The sequence below is a fragment of the Bos grunniens genome, chromosome 15 (genome assembly GCF_055505025.1).
Source record: "Bos grunniens cultivar Pamir isolate PY7600 chromosome 15, Bosgru_T2T1.0, whole genome shotgun sequence".
NCBI lineage: Eukaryota > Metazoa > Chordata > Mammalia > Artiodactyla > Bovidae > Bos > Bos grunniens.
This window is the reverse complement of record NC_141179.1, coordinates 65,356,689-65,373,480: the sequence shown is the minus strand read 5'-3', so window position 1 is coordinate 65,373,480 and position 16,792 is coordinate 65,356,689. Positions and strand designations below refer to the sequence as shown.

Below are 16,792 nucleotides of genomic sequence, written 5' to 3'. Positions count from 1 at the left end.
TCCCTCAGAGGAGATGCTGGAAGACTTTCTCTGACAGACTGTTGATCTTACAGAGCAAAACCAATCAACTGCCAGAATCTATAAAGTTGTCAGTGTGGAAAGGAGAGCTGCCTGGGCCTGCAGCAAGCCCCCAACCAGCCTGGCAGGCCGTTTCGAGACACACACACACACACACACACACACACACACACGTCAGCAGGAGGGCTGGGGAGGAGCAGAGTGGCGGCTGTGTTGTGCATATTAGATGTGCCTCTAATTTCTGACTAAGATCTCGCCCTTTGGACTTGGAGGACTCCTGAGGTCCGATGTAGGCACGTGTGTCTGTGTTTCCCCACTGAGCCTGGAGGGAGATGAGCTCTGTCCACGGGGGGTGCCCATTTATAGGGAACAAGGGGGAGTGTATTAGTCTTGGGCCGGTGTGTGCCCCACCTGCCTGCCTTCCAGCCTCCCCAAGAACATGCCAACTCACACCTAGGAGACCCTCAGGGAAGAGCAAAGCTCTTCTGACTCAGATAAACTTGGTTACCTGGGTCTCTCCCAGGTGACAGTAAAAGCAAAGCATGAGACCTTACATTTGTCAGCGCGGGAGTGGAGGTGAGTACTGTCTACAGTGCTCATACAGAGCTATGCTCATGAACAGTTGAGTACCTGTGAAAGAACTTTTGTTCAAACCCTCCCCACCCTTCACATTCACTCTGCCTCCTTCTGCTGGTGGCCTTCGTGGCTGTAAAAGCCTCTGGTTTCCCCCACTGAGCCTGTATTAATGAATTTCTAGTAGAACTCCAATGATTCTCCCTGAAATCTTGAGAACCCAGGCTCTTGTGCAAATGTGCACATGGGGACTCCCACACAGGATCCCCGATGCGCAGTGGTTCCCCTCTGTGTCCTCTCCATCAGCACAGGTTCTCCAGAGATGCACCCTTGTCACAGCTGCTGCTGGCCCAGGTGTCTAATGCAAACCAGAGTTCCCCCGGAGCGTTCCTGACGCTCAGCCATCCCAGAGCCGTTCAGCACTAGGCCCTGGGCTGCACGTGGGCTCAGTTCAAACAAACCTGGGTCGCATTATCTCCTTGGCCTGGTGCTGTCCCCGTGGCTGCCTCGTCCATTCCTCTGCCGGGCCTCTGGCGTGCTGTGCTGGGCCCTTCTCCCCTGTCAGGTTTTCAGAGCCCTGGAGAACCTGTAAAGGTGTAGTTCAGGCAATGCCACGTGGAGAGGGCCGCGCTGTGTAACAGGGCCCCAGGCAGCTGAGGGTTTGCAGATAAGAACCGCCAGCGAAAGGCAGTGGGGAGCAGCCTGGCGCTGGTTTGGCCAGCCCTCCCGGAGGCCCTTGAGAAAACAGTATTGCGTTATTGTCACTATTAATAATGGCCCTTTATTTGAGCCTTGCTAGGACAATGCTCCAAACAAAGCTGAGAGGAAGAAACAATCCCTGCTGTGGGGCCTTATAATTTGTCAAGGCTGGTGGAGAAAGACAGATCTGCTGGGGCAGCTTGTGGGGGTGGGGTGGGATAGATTCTCTAGTTGCTGGAGGTGTAATTAGACGATGCCCCTGGCCGTACTGTGTATCCCGGTCACTTTGTCACAGGAGTGTCTGCAGCCCCTCCTTTGTCTTTATTTCACTAGATCTGAGCCCCTCCAAGGCTTTGAGAAGAGAGAGGATAACACTGAGCCAACTCAGGTCTACATCTTGCCTCTGATACAGCAGGGTGACCTTGGGCAGGTTCCTTTATTTCTCAATCTGATTCCCACCTGCAGGGGGGCGCCCCGATTGAAGATCATGCCTCGCTCAGGGAATACTAGCTGCCCAGAGCCGGTGGCAAGAGTGGTACAAAAGAAGACTTGCTGGAAGTGCCTTTGCACCCCTAAAAGAGAGAATCCATTTGCAGTGCTGACAGCTAACTAACAGGACCGTTACTGAGAGCCATGTGCCAAGCGCCGAGCCTGCTGCACTGACCTCATTTGCTTCTCGGTGAGAGAACGGTCGTCACAGTGATGGCCTTCCCGCTGTTCAGACGGGGATGTGAGGCTGTGCTGTTTTCTTGTTGGGTGCTGTGCTCACCGTACCAGGGGGTGTGGTGGCATTTTGGGACTGGACGGGCTCTGTGAAAACCAGCAGACCACCCTGCCAAGTCGGAAGTCCCGCTGTCCCCCAGAGATGCTGGCAGCCGGTCGTTGCAGCTGTGTGGCAACAAGTCTGATTTAATTTGGGGGGTGGTACAGACAGCACTGTGCAGTGTTTGTTAAAAACCAGAAGAATGCAGCTTATTCACCAATCTGTGAAGATGGCTGTGCCTTGGGTGGGTGGGGAGCCAGAAGAGAATGGGTGAGAGCATTTTAAAAGAGTGAAAATGCTGATAATTATAAATGTATCATAATGCCCATTATGCATGAGGTCTGCATGGATTAACTGATTACAGCTAAGTAGGCTCCAGGTTTCCTTGAGACCTCTCTTCCGGGGTTTATAATTCTCTTCAGACTTCTCAATTAATCTAGAAGATGGGAATCTAATCATTGTTGTCAGTAATCATCACCTTCCTTCTAAGTCCTTTTATCACCACCTTGGTTTCTCAGAAATAAAAGCCAGGCAGGAGAAAAATGTACATTTTTCACATAATACACTTGGTATAAACCCAAAAATGTTGGAGGGAAGAGGGTTTTGTAGGTTAAATCCTCTTTCAAGTGCACGAGAAAAACAGGCCACTTATTAGAATCCTATGGTAAATAGTTTCATCAAGCAAAGAAGCAAATGCATATTTATCTTTTAGGTAAATCTGGATTTTTCACATCCACAGTTACTACAGTGTGTGCTCAAGTGGCTAGGTCATCCATTCCAGCAGCATTTCTCTTTTCCTATCAACTTGCATCTTTTCTGTGAAAAAATCTTTCAGGTTATTAAACCTGGGTGAGGGTAACTGAAACAGAAGGTATGAATGTGCCTTATGGAGTATCATTTAAATGTAAAGATGCTGTGAAGCCAGACAGGACAGGAAAAGGCATTTGGAGGACGTGTGGCTGTGAAGAGGGTGGTGGGAAGCTTGGAGAAGAAATTCTGAGCTTCGGTGTCCCCTCAGCTCTGCTGTCACCTTGGTTGGTCTTGGGCAGGATGCTTGGTCTCATTGGGCATCAGCTTTTATATATATAATAAGGGGATTTGAATATTTAAGACAACCATGAGATAAACTATTGTGGAGTTCTTCCTATGAGGCAGTGCTGGGCCAAATGTCAGTTTAGAAAAAACTGTTACTCCCAGTTATCAGTACAGGTTTATCCCTGGAAGATACAGGCTTGTTTCTGGACAGAGGTCTGGGGAGAAACTTGATCTGGGAATTCTGCCTTCTCGAAGCCCCAGAACCTCAGCACTCAGTGGTGTGTCCTCTCTGGAGACCCCTCATTGAATTACACCATCATCAGCAGTGGGGACCTCGTGCATGGATTATTCAGGAGGCAGCACACCGTCCCATGAGGGCAGGTGCTTTATTGGCTGGGATCAGGTGGGTTATGGCGTTCAGAAAATTCTTGTTTTTTATTTGGCTTGTTTCTCCCTGTCCACTCAACCAGGTTCTCATCCTCGGCTCTTGGTGCCTCTGGGGAAGCCTCAGAGGCTTTCTACAACCAGGTGTATAAGCATACAGTTATGTTCCCCACGCATGTACACACACATAACAGCCTTCTCACCAAGAACAGACGCCTCGGTAGCACTTTCCCTGTGCTGGGCGCATGGCCGAGCAGCGTACATACTCTGACTCACAGCGATCTGAAGGGGCAGGCCCTGTGGTTCTTCCCCTTTTACAGATGACTCGGAAGCAAGAAAAGGTTCAGTGACTTGCCCAGAGCAACCCGAGACCATCCTCAGTGTTTCGCTTGGTCGTTAACTCCACCTCTGTGAACCCTTGACAGGTGTGCTTAAAACAGGTGTGATCTTACCTCCCTCTGCCTCTCTCATTGTGAGGATCAAATGGGGGAAGAAAATAAAGTGAGACAGAAATTGGTAAGTTTCCCTTTATTCAAATAAGCTGCAGGGAAAGCAGATGAGAGGTATATTATAATGATCAGTGACTTCTGAAATGAGTGGCGTAAAGCTTATAACATGACAATCCATAAACCCATATGCCATGGGACTTCATCTTGGGGGTTTTTGTGGGGCAAAACAGGTTGGGTTTCTGATGGACAGTGGAGTTTTGGGGGTCATTAGAGCACTCTGCCTGCAGGCCCCGAAAGGGAGCTGGGGTACTGCCTTTATTCCAGCCTTGTCTCCCAGGGACTCTAGGCTAAGGGGCGGAAGAGAGCCAGGCAGCGTGGTCCGTGGTTGGGATGTGCTTTGGAGAGATTTGGCGGTGTCAAGTGATTGATAACAATACTCAAGTGGAGAATGTCTCCTCCAAGGCATGCTTAGGTGTCCATTATGGCTGGAAGATGGTTTCTCCCCAGTCGGCCTCCTGGGTGTTGTTGCTCTGTGTCCTGGTGTGAGAAGATGTGACTTTGAGAGGCCCTGAAGGGCCAGGGGCTATAAAAAGGAAAGAAAAAGAATAAATGTCAGATAACTTTGCTGGAGACGGTTCTTGGACTTTTCCGTAAATAGTACTTTGTGATTTGATCTTACTGTGCTGCTCAACTTGTGAGACTATTTAATTTTAATTAATTAGTCATTTTAGACATTTTAATTAATAGTAAATAAAATTAAAACTTTTTCATTTTAATTAATTAGACATTTTAATTAATAGTAAATAAAATTAAAACTTCAGTTCTTCAGTCTATGAGTTGCATTTCGAGTGCCCAGAGTCAGATGTGACCACCGCGTAGGGCAGCACAGGGACAGAGCATTTTCATCGTTACGGAAAGTTCTAGCAGTTACCTGCTTCTTCTGGGTATATGTCAGCAAGTCTGCTCTTTCCCAGGCTGAATTCTGTGGCCCCTTTTAGTCTAAAAGTGAAGTCAAAGGCACTCAGTCGTGTCTGACTCTTTGTGACCTGATGAACTATATAGTCCATGGAATTCTCCAGGCCAGAATACTGGAGTGGATAGCTTTTCCCTTCTCCAGGGGGTCTTTTGAACCCAGGGATCGAACCCAGGTCTCTCACATTGCAAGTGGATTCTTTATCAGCTGAGCCACCAGGGAAGCCCTTAGACTAAAAACTCTTCTTTATGTCTTAGAGTCCAGAAGTCCCTTGAAGACTTGGTTGTTCTGAGTTGCTTTTGACCGGTTCTAAATGTTTCAGTCACGTGTTTTCTTCTCTGGTGCTGTAGAACCAGGTCTTCCTGAACCTCACATGACTCCCAGCTTCATTTTCTTTTCATTTCTTCATCCCATGTTGAGGGATCAAGGGATATTCATTCATTCTGGAGCAGTTGTCCTCTGCATGTGCTCAGAACAGACTATATTCAAGTCAGACGGACAGGTCAGAGGTCAATGTCAAGACCTATCTTCATGAGAAGTCAACTTACGGGACCAGGACTTGCTGCCCTTCATAATTTCATATGTGAGGAATAATGGGATTTTATTGCATGGTTAGAATTTTTAAATATGTTCTTGTTTAAGCAGCTAAACTCCTGAAAAGGCATTTGAGTCTAATGAGTGCCCTGTATCTGGGTGAACCGTGGTATGTTAGTAATTCAGAGCAAAAAGATATGTGGGGCTGCAGACAAGGCAAATTCTGTCTCACTCCTGCAACTGTGCAACTGGGACCGTCCACAGAAATGGAGAACTCCCCAGCTAGGTTCTGCAGGAGATAGTTTTCCTTTGGGGTAGCCCAGGGCTCTCCTGGACCATCCGCTCTCAAGTGACTGAGTGTGTATGTGTGTGTTGTGGCCTGACACTAAGAAAAGAGACTTCTTGAAACCTTTTTTACTTGGGAAAGAAAAAACAGGAAAAGAATCGTTGGCGATTTTGCCTTGAGTGTCTGGAAGCTGACACCAGCCTCGTTTTCCTCCACTGAGCCTCCACATGTCACACCGTGCAGGTTGCCGACACCGTGTCTCATTACTGACTTGGTCCTCCCCACACTCGGCCTCCTTTCCCCAAACAAACCCCTTACATCGTGAAGGTCAGAACCCCGGACAGATTTTTATGCAGCCACCAGATGGTGTTTGCTTTAGCATAGATCCACAAACGATGTGTTATTATAGTAGAGGTGCCGAAAATTGTATGACAAGACTGGGTCTGTTCCTCTGCTAGAAACCCAAGGCTGAAATACTGCAGTATGCCTTCAAGCCTGACTCAGAAAACGAAAAGGAGCCTTTCCCAGAATTAGGGGGCATTCACCAGGGACCAGAGGGAAAAAAAAATAACATTGCACTGGTCACCAGTGGCTGGGCTGATGGTTTATTTTCTGTCTGTGTTTTATTAAATTTGTGTTTTCCATTTGACTTTTCCTTGTGTGATTTATTTCTGCTTCTAGATGTTCTCCAGCCCTACCCCCACCAAGAGATTATAAGTTGATGATAATGTAGGTGTCACAGTTAGCTAAGACTCATCAGTTGGATTTCACGAAGGAACAGGAATGGGAATGAATATTAGTTTAGTGCTGGGGTGTTTGGTAAGGACCGAATGCCCACCCAGTGCATTATACCATTTTTGATGAAATGGCCATATCCTAAGGATTGGATTGATCTAAAGGAAATGATCAGGAATTTAATTTCATTTAAGGGGGCTTTGGAGGCCAGCACAGGGTCATACTATTGGGACAAGACTATTGGAAGAGGGAAAAGAATTAATCTAATTTCTCCCTCCCTCTCCTCATTTTTAGAAAAGTCACTTGGAACCACACAGCAACTTTAGAAGGATCTTGAATCTTGACCACCTAGTGGTCCCTCTGGTCTGAGGAGACCATGCCCTAGGCTCTCTGAAACCCTCCATCCTGTGCCTCTCAGTACAGAGAATGGTGCAGAAGTGACTTCTCAGTTTAATGATGGAGCCAGACTAGGCCTCCATCAGGACCATCCCACTGGCCCTCAGGTCAGAGGTCAAGTTTGGGTATAAAGGTCATGTAATGGAAATAGTTTGGGAACTTAGAGAGTGAAGGATTCAGCTTCACTTGAGCAAATCTCAGTTTCAGTTTTCTCATCTGTAAGTGGGGTGCATAGTACTTACCCTGCTCACCTGAAAATTGAATGTTATGGTATGGATGGAAGTACTTTATACAAAACACAATTCTATACCTGTGTTCTCCAGTGTGGTAGCCACTAGCCACATGTGGCTATTAAAATTAAATAAAAATAAATACGTGGTTCCTGATACTCACTGGCCTTATTTTAAGTGGTGAGTGACTACCACATTCACTAGTGCATCGTAGAGGAATGTAAGGAAGGGGTGGAAATAGAAGCTTTCCTTCATTCTGGGGTCAGAAGAAATAGGGGATTGGGAGCTTGCAGTCATGAGGAAAGTTCAGCAAAGGAGGAAGGGGTTTGATTCCAGTCTCTGCCAGGCACCAACCATAAGCCACGAGAATCTGAGCCTCCACTTCCTCATTGTAACACAGAAAACATAACAGTCCCTTCCTCCCAAGGTGCTTGTGGGAGTTTCATGAAACCGTGTCTGCCTAGCAGTCAGCTCAGTACCTGGCATGTCCTAAGTGCTCGGATAATTTCTTGAATCATTGACATCATGACTTGTTGAACTGTGGGTGCTACTATCCCTCTAATGCTGTAGCATACGGGAAAATACAGGTCAGCGCGTTCACTGCCCTTACACCTTCCCCAGGGGAGAACGGCACACTTCACTGTGGGAGATTGAAAGAGGGGAGTGGTAGTTTTAAGCCCAAGGGGGTGACAGCCAGACAAGGTGGTTTTGTCTCAAGTGCCCTGAAGCAGAGAAGGAGCCCATCCTTCGGGCACAGAAGGCAGCACAGAGTTCCCTTCCAGGTGGGTCTGGGAGGAGGGCCCTGATCCCAGGTAGGAAGAGGCTGAGATAACCGGGCCTTTCACCGGAGCTCCTGTGGAGTGGTGGCTGCAGAGGGTGGCGGTTAGGTGGAGGGGCTGGGCAAGGGGAGGGCTGTATCATGAGTGGTACCCCCGGTCTTTCTGAAGGAATGAAGCGAAAAATCCCAGTTACCTGGGTCTCCTGGCCCAGGTGAGGCCTCTAGGCATGCAAGTGACCCAGATGCAGGTACTGAGATGAGAGATTGTGGAGGTGATGCTCCCAGCCTGGAAGGGACCGGGGTGTTTGACTTAGAGTGAGCAAGTCCTGATGTCATCAGGGAAGAATGCTGAGGAGATAAGAGAGCTGGGTCTTCCCCAGGGTGGACCTGGGGACTAGCGGGGGTGGGCAGGGAGCACAGGGCGGCACTAACAGGTGGTGGTTTTTCTACTCAAGGCAGCTTGTGGAAGCGGCTCTTCTCCTGTGGATGGAGGGATGGAGTCAGGCCCTGAGCTGGGCCCAGGCCAGGAGAAGGCCAGATGTCCAGTCGCCTTATGGCTCCTGGAGACCACCCCGCCTCCTCGGGCCCAGTTGGTAGTTTCATTGGCCCTGGCACTAGGTTAAGAAGGACTCTTGTGGTTGCAAGTTATAAGAAACATACTGGAGTATAAGGTGGAAATTTAAAAGGAGGTTTATTGGAAGCAGGTGGAGCCCTAGGGCAGGATAGCTGAGCCTCAGGACAGCCTCAGGACCCAGGATTGGGAGGATAACGCCCCCTTTCTCCTCCTGCCTCCTCTTCTCCTTTCTGCTTTCCTGTCTTCCAGAGCTTCTTCAATAACAAAGGGATCGACTGCAGGGTGGGGTCAGGGAGTGCTCTAAACACACTCTCAGGAACCCAGTCACTCTCCCTCCAGCCCTGTTCTGCGTTCCCTGGGAAGGAGTCAGCAGCCCTCCCGTGGTCCAGTGGGGCTGGGGTCCCGCTCCCCATACTCCATCTTCCCACTGTGACAAGGAGGACTAGTTAAGCAGTGGTCAGTACAAGCTGCCCACACACCCCAAAAGGTGCTACTCCTGAGGGGGGTCTGCCTAGCAGGGGCCCAGATGTGGACGCTTCAAGGAATAGACCAAAAACACGTGGGGAAACGTGAAGATTCAGGAAGGGGCCTGTGCACCTGGCCCCTCGCTGTGGCCCCAGTTGTCACCTTCCCAGGTGTGGCATCATGGGGCTCCAGCGTGGGGACCAAGCCATGTCAGGTGGCTCATTCATCTCTTCTGAGCCCCAGAACTTGAACTCAGGCTTTCCTTCTCTCAGGAAAGTCTCCTCCTCCCCAGCTGAGCTGGGAGCTCCTTGTGGGAAGAGGCTGGGGCAGGAGCAAGGGATGACCCGGGACTCTTAGCTCTGCAAGCGCCCTGCACACCACACTCCCGGAGCACTCCGGGTGGGATGGGTGAGGAGAGTCCTCCGTCAGCTCCCAAGTTCCCTGAACGCAAGCAGAGCGATGGTAACCAGGAGCCTGCACAGTCTTCTTCCATCTTCCCAACTACAGTTCACTCTGCTGTGGGTCACTTCTCATTTTCCTGTCAATACCCTTGTATTGTCCTTTAGTTACTTCACGAGGGACAGTTGTGACGACTCCATTATAGTTCCTTTGGCGTGTACCTTGTGTCTGTCTGGGCAGTGGTCTGACTGGAAGAACATTTTAACCTGTTAACATTGCACTTGGTCCCAGGGGCGGCTGGGGATGGTGGTGGAATGCTAAGGATTCTTACAGAGATGTGTGTAATATGAGATAAAAGTAAGTAAAGAATTCTCCTTTTATCCCTCCAGTACTACCGTATCTCTTGCAACACATGGACAGTATGTGGCTCACCCAGCCCCAGCACCTAACGCCCTGCTGGGCATGGCCGTGGGCACCTGGTCAGCAGTGACGGAGGGGAGAGAGGCGGACAGGGTCTTCCACAAAGCCAGTCACCCCAACATCCCTTTGGTGCTTGGGGGAGGGGACGCCGTATTTCTCCATTTAACAAAGCGCCTGCTTCTCACCCTCCAGCCCTCAGGCTGGCAGAGTAGAAATAGTGTCTACTGTCTGAGCAGCACCTCGCCCTTCACAGGCATGATTCACTTGGGAGCGATGCGGTCCCACGCCCCCGGCAGCCTCTCCCTGTCTATTCTGGTGTGGTTGTCATAGGAGAAGGGAGGAGCCACCTTCCTTGCCTCTGAGAGGCCTCTCCTACCTTCTCTGTCTCACAACCAGGCTGAGCCCTGCTCCTAAGCCAGGGGGAATGTCCACCTCTTTGCTGCCAGCTTCTCCTTGCCAGTGTTCAGGCACCTGCTCTCCTTCCTTTCCTCTTTGGTGTAATGTCAGAGATTCGGGAGGGATAAGTGTAGAGAGCCAGGACACGTACTTTGATGTTAGACCAGTATTAGTCCTGCTCTGCCCCTAACCAGCTGTGTGACCTCCAGAGTTACTTTAACCTCTCTGAACCTCAGTTTTCTCATCTGTAAAATGGGGATGTGGTGCTTACCTCTCTGCATCATCCTGAGGGTTAAATGAGTGAAACTTATTTGCACAGTGCCCAACATATGGTATGGGACTTCCCTGTAGCTCAGACGGTCAAGAATCTGCCTGCAATGCAGGAAATGTGGATTTGATCCCTGGAGGGACGATCCCCTGGAGGGAGGGCATGGCATCCCACTCAAGTATTCTTGCCTGGAGAACCCCATGGACAGAGGAGCCTGGCAGGATAGAGTCCGTGGGGTCTCAAAGAGTCAGACGCGATGGAGCAGCTAACACACACTACTGCCATGTGGTAAGGTTGCAGTGACGGCAGCTGCAGTTTCATTAAAGGAGATACCTGATCCACGTGCTGCAGAAACAAGTTTGGAGTTGATGCCGTCCCTCTTGAGAGGGAATTTCAGTCAAGGCTGCTGAGGGTGTGGAAGGAGCTGGTGTGGAGACTGAAAGAGCGTAGTTTCTTTGTGCCGTGACTGTTCACTTTCCACATCCATCTGTCCTCTCCCTGCACGGAGTTTCGTCTCACATAAGCAGAGGGCCGACCCTCCAGGTCATTTGAGGAGGTGTCTCAGTTGGCCAAAACTTTGACATGTCTCTTCTGCTCTGCTGATGGTGTGCAGAGACGGTGCTGAAGAAGTATTTTCCTGACCAAGACAAAGCTCTGAGCTAGGTTTCAGGTGGGGTCAGATTCAGATGGCCTTGCCTTTCTCAGAAGGTCATGGAGTGACCTAGCAGGTGGCCTGCCCTCTAGCCAGTGTTCTGGGCCTCAGCGGTTAAGGCCTTGTGCTATTAGGGGATGATGCCAAAGTGCTTCTGACTCTCTGAGAAGCCTCAGGGATTTTTCTGGTCAAAGATGGTTTAAGCTGTTTGCTTTTGTAGAATCTGATTTAAATTTCCATACAATTATGGTTAGTTTGGGCTTCTCTGGTGGCTCAGTGGTAAAGAATCTGCCTGCCAATGCCGGACATGCAAGAGACATGGGTTCAATCCCTGAGTTGGGAAGATCCCCTGGAGGAGGAAATGGCAACTCACTCCAGTATTCCTGCCTGGGAAAGCCCATGGACGAAGAACCCGGTGAACTACAGTCCATGGGGTCTTAAAGAGGCAGGCATGACTTAGTGACTGAGCATGCCTAGTGTTTCACCACTTCTTTGCAATGTTTTCAGTTGCTCTCTGATACCTATGTGATAATATCAGCACATCCACTGTAGCTCAGGGGCCAGACTCAGACTTGTCACTAAGGGCACAGTCCACACACGTGCGGGGCGCTGCTGAGCTCCCATCGCTGAGTCAGCGCTGGTCCTTGGGTCCCACCTCTGGTCAGCGTCCACAGAAATGCAGGTCATGGTCACCTTTGCAGTGGGTTTGTGTTGCAAGCGTCATTTCTATAATGTATACTAAGTTTTAGGCTCTTAAATAAACGTCGTATCATGACTTAAGTAAACATGATATGGGTGGATTTTGCAGTTGAAATACTGCCCCCAAACTCAACATATCCTTCTTTTTAAAAGTTGTACGTTTGGATTCATTTATGAAAACCACACTCGTGAACTAATTCACTCTTTTTACACACACTTAAGTGAACTGAGGAGAGGGTGTGGTGATCACGTCAGGAGCCTGAACGATCCTTCAGGTCCCTCTCCAAAGGCGGAGCCGCCTCTGAAGCAAACTGGGTGGAAATCCTGCTTCACAAATCCTTCCCGCTTTGGGTGACAGCTGCCCTGGAGTGTAGGAAAGCAGAATGAGAATGGAGTGGTAATTAAAGATTGTGAGGAAGTCTCTTTCTTAAATAGGAGACTTGCAGTTAATCATTTGAAAGAGTGAACCATTACTCCGTGGCATTCCTCTGTGTAAATGTGGGTTTTTCCACGGTGGGTTCCTACCTGAGCGGGACCCCAGCCCCGGTGCGGCTCTTTCTCCCATGGCCATGTATACACTAAACACACACATGCCTTTCACCCAACATAAAGCCCTGAGATACTCCAGTTTAAGTTTCTTTCTCCCCTACACCTCTGGACCTACTTCTTCCTGTACAAAATAGTGCCAATAATAGCTTATCTCACAGAGCTGTTGGGAGGTTAAACGATAGGATGCTTGTGAAGTTTTTAGCAGGGCGTCTGGTTTGCAGTAAATGTCCAACCGCCACCAGCCTTTGCTGACACAAGTGGTGAGAGTTGCTGGTTTGCTGAGACTTCCGGGCCTGCTCCGTGGCCCTGGCGGTCCTTGGTTCCTCAGCGGATGCATCTATAGCACTTCTTTCAGAGCTCCTGAGGCAGAGGCGGTGGTGGGGGCGAAGCCCACTTGGCAGCCTGTTGGTGCCCACAGCACCAATTGGTCAACAGGCCAAGGCAGATTCATACAGGAGACACTGGCCCGACTTTTTAAGAAACAACTTCTGGCAAAAAGTGATCTGTTGAGCCTTTCTAGCCCGAATATAAAGAAATTCATTTGTGTAAAATCAATATGAACTTTATTTTTTAAAAAAGCATGAACCTACAGAAATAAGTAGGGTTTTCTGTTGTAAGAGAGTACAGAGCAAGTTGGGATGCTGGGTGTGTAGATATTGAGAAGAAGGTTTAGGGAGGCCAGATTCATCTTCTAAAAAACCAACAGAAAGCTCTTTTGTCACAGATTGGACAAGAGGCTGCCTAACCTTGACCACTCTTGCTGAACTTGTTTAAGAAACCCACTTGATGGCCTGACTGGTTTCTTGTTTGGCTGAAGAGCCTTCATTTGAACAGAATTCTCTCCATTTAGGAGGGGAGGTAGGGATTGAGAACCAGATGGTGGCTCCTGCGGCTTGGGCTGTCAGTCCTGACTGGTCCTGCACACCCTGCCCATAGCCCTCAAGTCCTCCTTGGGGCTTGTGCCAGTCCTGCTGGGGGCATTGGGCCAAGGGGAAGGCTCACTCACACCTGGTTGCCAGTGTGTCCGGTGGGGAATCGTCCACACCAGAGCTGACCCCCAGGGTGTGGATATGACCAAGGCAGCCTTAGGAAGGAGGTGCTCTGGGAGTCGCAGGGACAACTGACTCAAGTTCCTGGGGATAGGGGAGCAAGAAACCCAGGCTCCCAGCCAACCCCACAGCCCCTCCACTGGCATTTGTATGGGGGCATTGCTGGTGGACACATATTGCCAGGAACTGACAGCAATGACCAATCCATAAACAACAGACATCTGCCAGGAACTGACAGCAATGACCAATCCATAAATGACAGATAGGGGAGCAAGAAACCCAGGCTCCCAGCCAACCCCACAGCCCCTCCACTGGCATTTCTATGGGGGCGTTGCTGGTGGACACATATTGCCAGGAACTGACAGCGATGACCAATCCATAAATGACAGACATCTGTGGCCCCAGGATGAGGAAGACCTCTCTCCTCTGCTGGGGTTTGTGTGTTTCTGTGTCTGCAGCATTGAGGGCTAGGATCCATCCTCGGTGTACAATATTGTCCAGAACAGCACTCTGGCTCTAGACACTAGGAGAGGACAGCCTTGGAAGCAGCTGGTGGGTCCTGGGCATTTCAGCCATACCTAGCTGCTGGATCTTTTAGCCAACTTCCTACAAGTAAGGGCAAGCACAATTTAATTTTCAGAAAAAAAAAAAAACTCTGCTTGGAGGATCCTCTCTTAGGAAGAAGCATTCTGTGAGGAGCCTGTGATACAGGCAAAGAGTATCAGCTTTGAACACAGACGGCTGGTGTTTGGATCTGGCTTGGCCTCTGGGTAGCTGGCGAGATTGGTCCAGGTTATGTCATCTGTCTGTGCCTCAGTTTCTCACCTGTAAGCTGAGGATAGTGATGGAGAGTGTGTGTGTGCTCAGTCATGTCTGACTCTTTGCAACCCCATGGACCATAGCCTGCCAGGCTCCTCGGTCCATAGGATTCTCCAGGCAGGAATACTGGAGTGAGGTAGCCATTCCCTTCTCCAAGGGATCTTCCTGACACAGGGATCCAACTGTCTCTTGCATTAGCAGGCAGATTCTTTACCAACAGTGCCACCTGGGATGGAGTAGCAAATAGTTGAAGAGCACTTTCTATACGTTCTAAGTATTATACTTCATACTCTAATTCCTGCATTGCTCACAATCTCCTTGTGAGGTGGGTCTACCTATCACCATATTGAAGGTACACAATTTATCAGTAATTAAGCAGGTAAACAATTTATAATAGTGCCTGGGTCAAAATGTGCTTTCAATAAATATCATTTACTTTTAATTTTCTATTGAGTGCTTCTGTTCTGCCCTTCAGCCTCATAGCTAGGGTTAGACTATTTCTTAAGAAACCTCAGCAAGGATTTGACTGATAAGAACTTTTAGAGATCCAGGCTTCAGAGAGCAGCTGTCTCCGACGGAGTCTTCAGACTGAAGTGGAGATGCTCAAGGCAACCAGGAGTACCTGGGATGGCCATTGTCAGGCCTAGTGTCTCCCGCCCACGGGTGGGATTGTCTCTCGGGGGAGGGGCCGGCAGCGTTGCATTCACCCTCCCTCAGGCAGGACTGGTAGGAAGCCATTCCCTCCCCTCTTGTCCCCTTCGCCTGTGCCCCTCACCATCTGGGGTGTGGGGAGAGAGGCTTTCCCTGGCCTCCCAGACGGAATTAGCTCTTCTTCTGAGTGCTCGCAGCACCTCTGCCTCCCCTCTCGTGTGTTCATTCATTCTTTCACCCATTCAGTAAATATTTACCAAGTGCCTGTGAGGTGCCAGACACTTTTGGGTGCTCAGGACATGTCAGGAAATAAAACACATACATCGTAGTGGGGCTGGGGGGAGACGGGAAGACGGTACACGGTGACACAGGAAGTATACACCGGAAGGCGGAAAGAGGGAATGAGCAAGCTGAGGTGGACGGGGAACAGGGGTGGTCACAGAGGTTCACGGAGTGAAGTTGGAGTTTGAGATAGGTTGTTCAAAGTGGGTCGTATGATTGTTAAAATGCAGGCTGGAGGGAGAAGAGAGATTTTTGCCATGTGGAAAAATGGAGGAGGAATATTCTAGGCATAGAGGACAGCCTGTCTGACAGCCCACAGGCCTGATGAGTTCCAGTGGGGACACGGGCAGTAAGATCTGGGGAGTTCCAGGGCAGCCCTGTAGGGCCTGAGAGGACATCTTCAGACCTCACCTTTGACTCAGAGAGATGGGGGACCCTCCAAGGGCTTTCAGCAGAGGAGTGACATCATCTGAGGTGTTTAATGAAAGATTATCTAGATAGGAAGTGACTTCATTGGCATTTCTTTTTTAAAATATTTGGCTACACTGGGTCTTAGTTGAAGCATGCGGGATCTTTGGTTGCAGTATGGGGGATCTAGTTCCCTGACCAGGGATCAAGCCCAGATCCCCTGCATTGGGAGTGTGAGGTCTAGTCACACGACCACCCGGGAAGTCCCTCACCAGCATTTCTTGATCCAAATCTCTTTCCACTTGGATCGTACACCCTCTGTGGGCACAGGCTGTGGTCTTGTTCTCCTGCTCTAAGCCCAGCAGACCATCATCTGTTCTCAATGAATGAATCGAGGAAGGCTGTACTGGGGCCTTTGGTCCCAGGTGTGATAGCATCAGAGGGAGGCGTGGGCTTTCACGCTTAAGATCAAGGCTCCAGCTGGGTTCTGCCGGTGGCAGCCAAGCTATGGCCTCCAGCTCAGGGTAGAGGAAGCAGTCCACCAAAAAGCATCTGTTTGTCTTCATTATGAGACTCGGCGTGTTGGAAAGGAGCCCAGGATGTGCAGACGTGTGTGAGGAGCCACAGGAGGAGGTGGGCTGTGGCCAGAAGACAGCCTCCCTGTGAGTAACCCCGACGTCAGCTCCTGTTCACCCTGCCCTCTCCCAGCCCCCTTTGGATCAGAGGAGGAAACAAACAGAAACCAATACAGCCGGAGACAAATTGCTCTCAGACACCACTGGCTCCTCAGGTGTCTCGGTACCTCGGGTCTGCCCAGCACACATTTCCAGTGATTGGTTTGCAGTCTGTTTCCACAGACCCCAAAATGCATTCCTATTCAGGAGGTGATTTCCTAATGGGAAAACCCAAAGAATCTACAGGCTTCTGGCCTTTAAGCAGGTTTTGGGGGAGGTGGCCTCAGTGGTCTCGCCCACTGTCCCCAGGGAGGCCATGTCGTGAGCGGGGTGCGAGCGTCAGGAAACTACACAAATGTGAGTTGGTTCTGACCTTGGGAAGTTTCAGTTGTATCACATGTAAAATACAGAGATGACACATAGCCTGTCATCAGGCTGTTTGCAGTCATCAGAATAATAGCAAAAGCTAGTATTTTTGGAGGACTGTGTCCCAGATCCTAAGTTGAGTTCTTTATTTTATAATGGATTTATTTATTTAATGTTTAGAACAATCTTATAAGTTCTAGTATCCCAGTTTTACAGACAAAGAAACTGAGGCCTAAAGAAGTTATTAAACAAGGTGCCCAACATCACC

General features: G+C 49.6%; 1 protein-coding gene across 3 annotated transcripts in view; it reads left to right on the top strand.

Moving 5' to 3' along the window:
• ABTB2 (ankyrin repeat and BTB domain containing 2) overlaps positions 1–16,792 on the top strand; it is a 187,029-nt gene that overhangs the window by 86,123 nt on the left and 84,114 nt on the right. The window contains exon 1 of one of the 3 annotated variants that reach the window (XM_086341124.1): positions 1,106–16,146. The exons of the other annotated variants lie outside the window; for them this stretch is intronic. The gene's annotated coding sequence lies outside the window, so the exon portion shown is untranslated. Of the gene's footprint in view, positions 1–1,105; positions 16,147–16,792 lie in introns of those variants that run through there. 3 annotated transcript variants of the gene reach the window in all.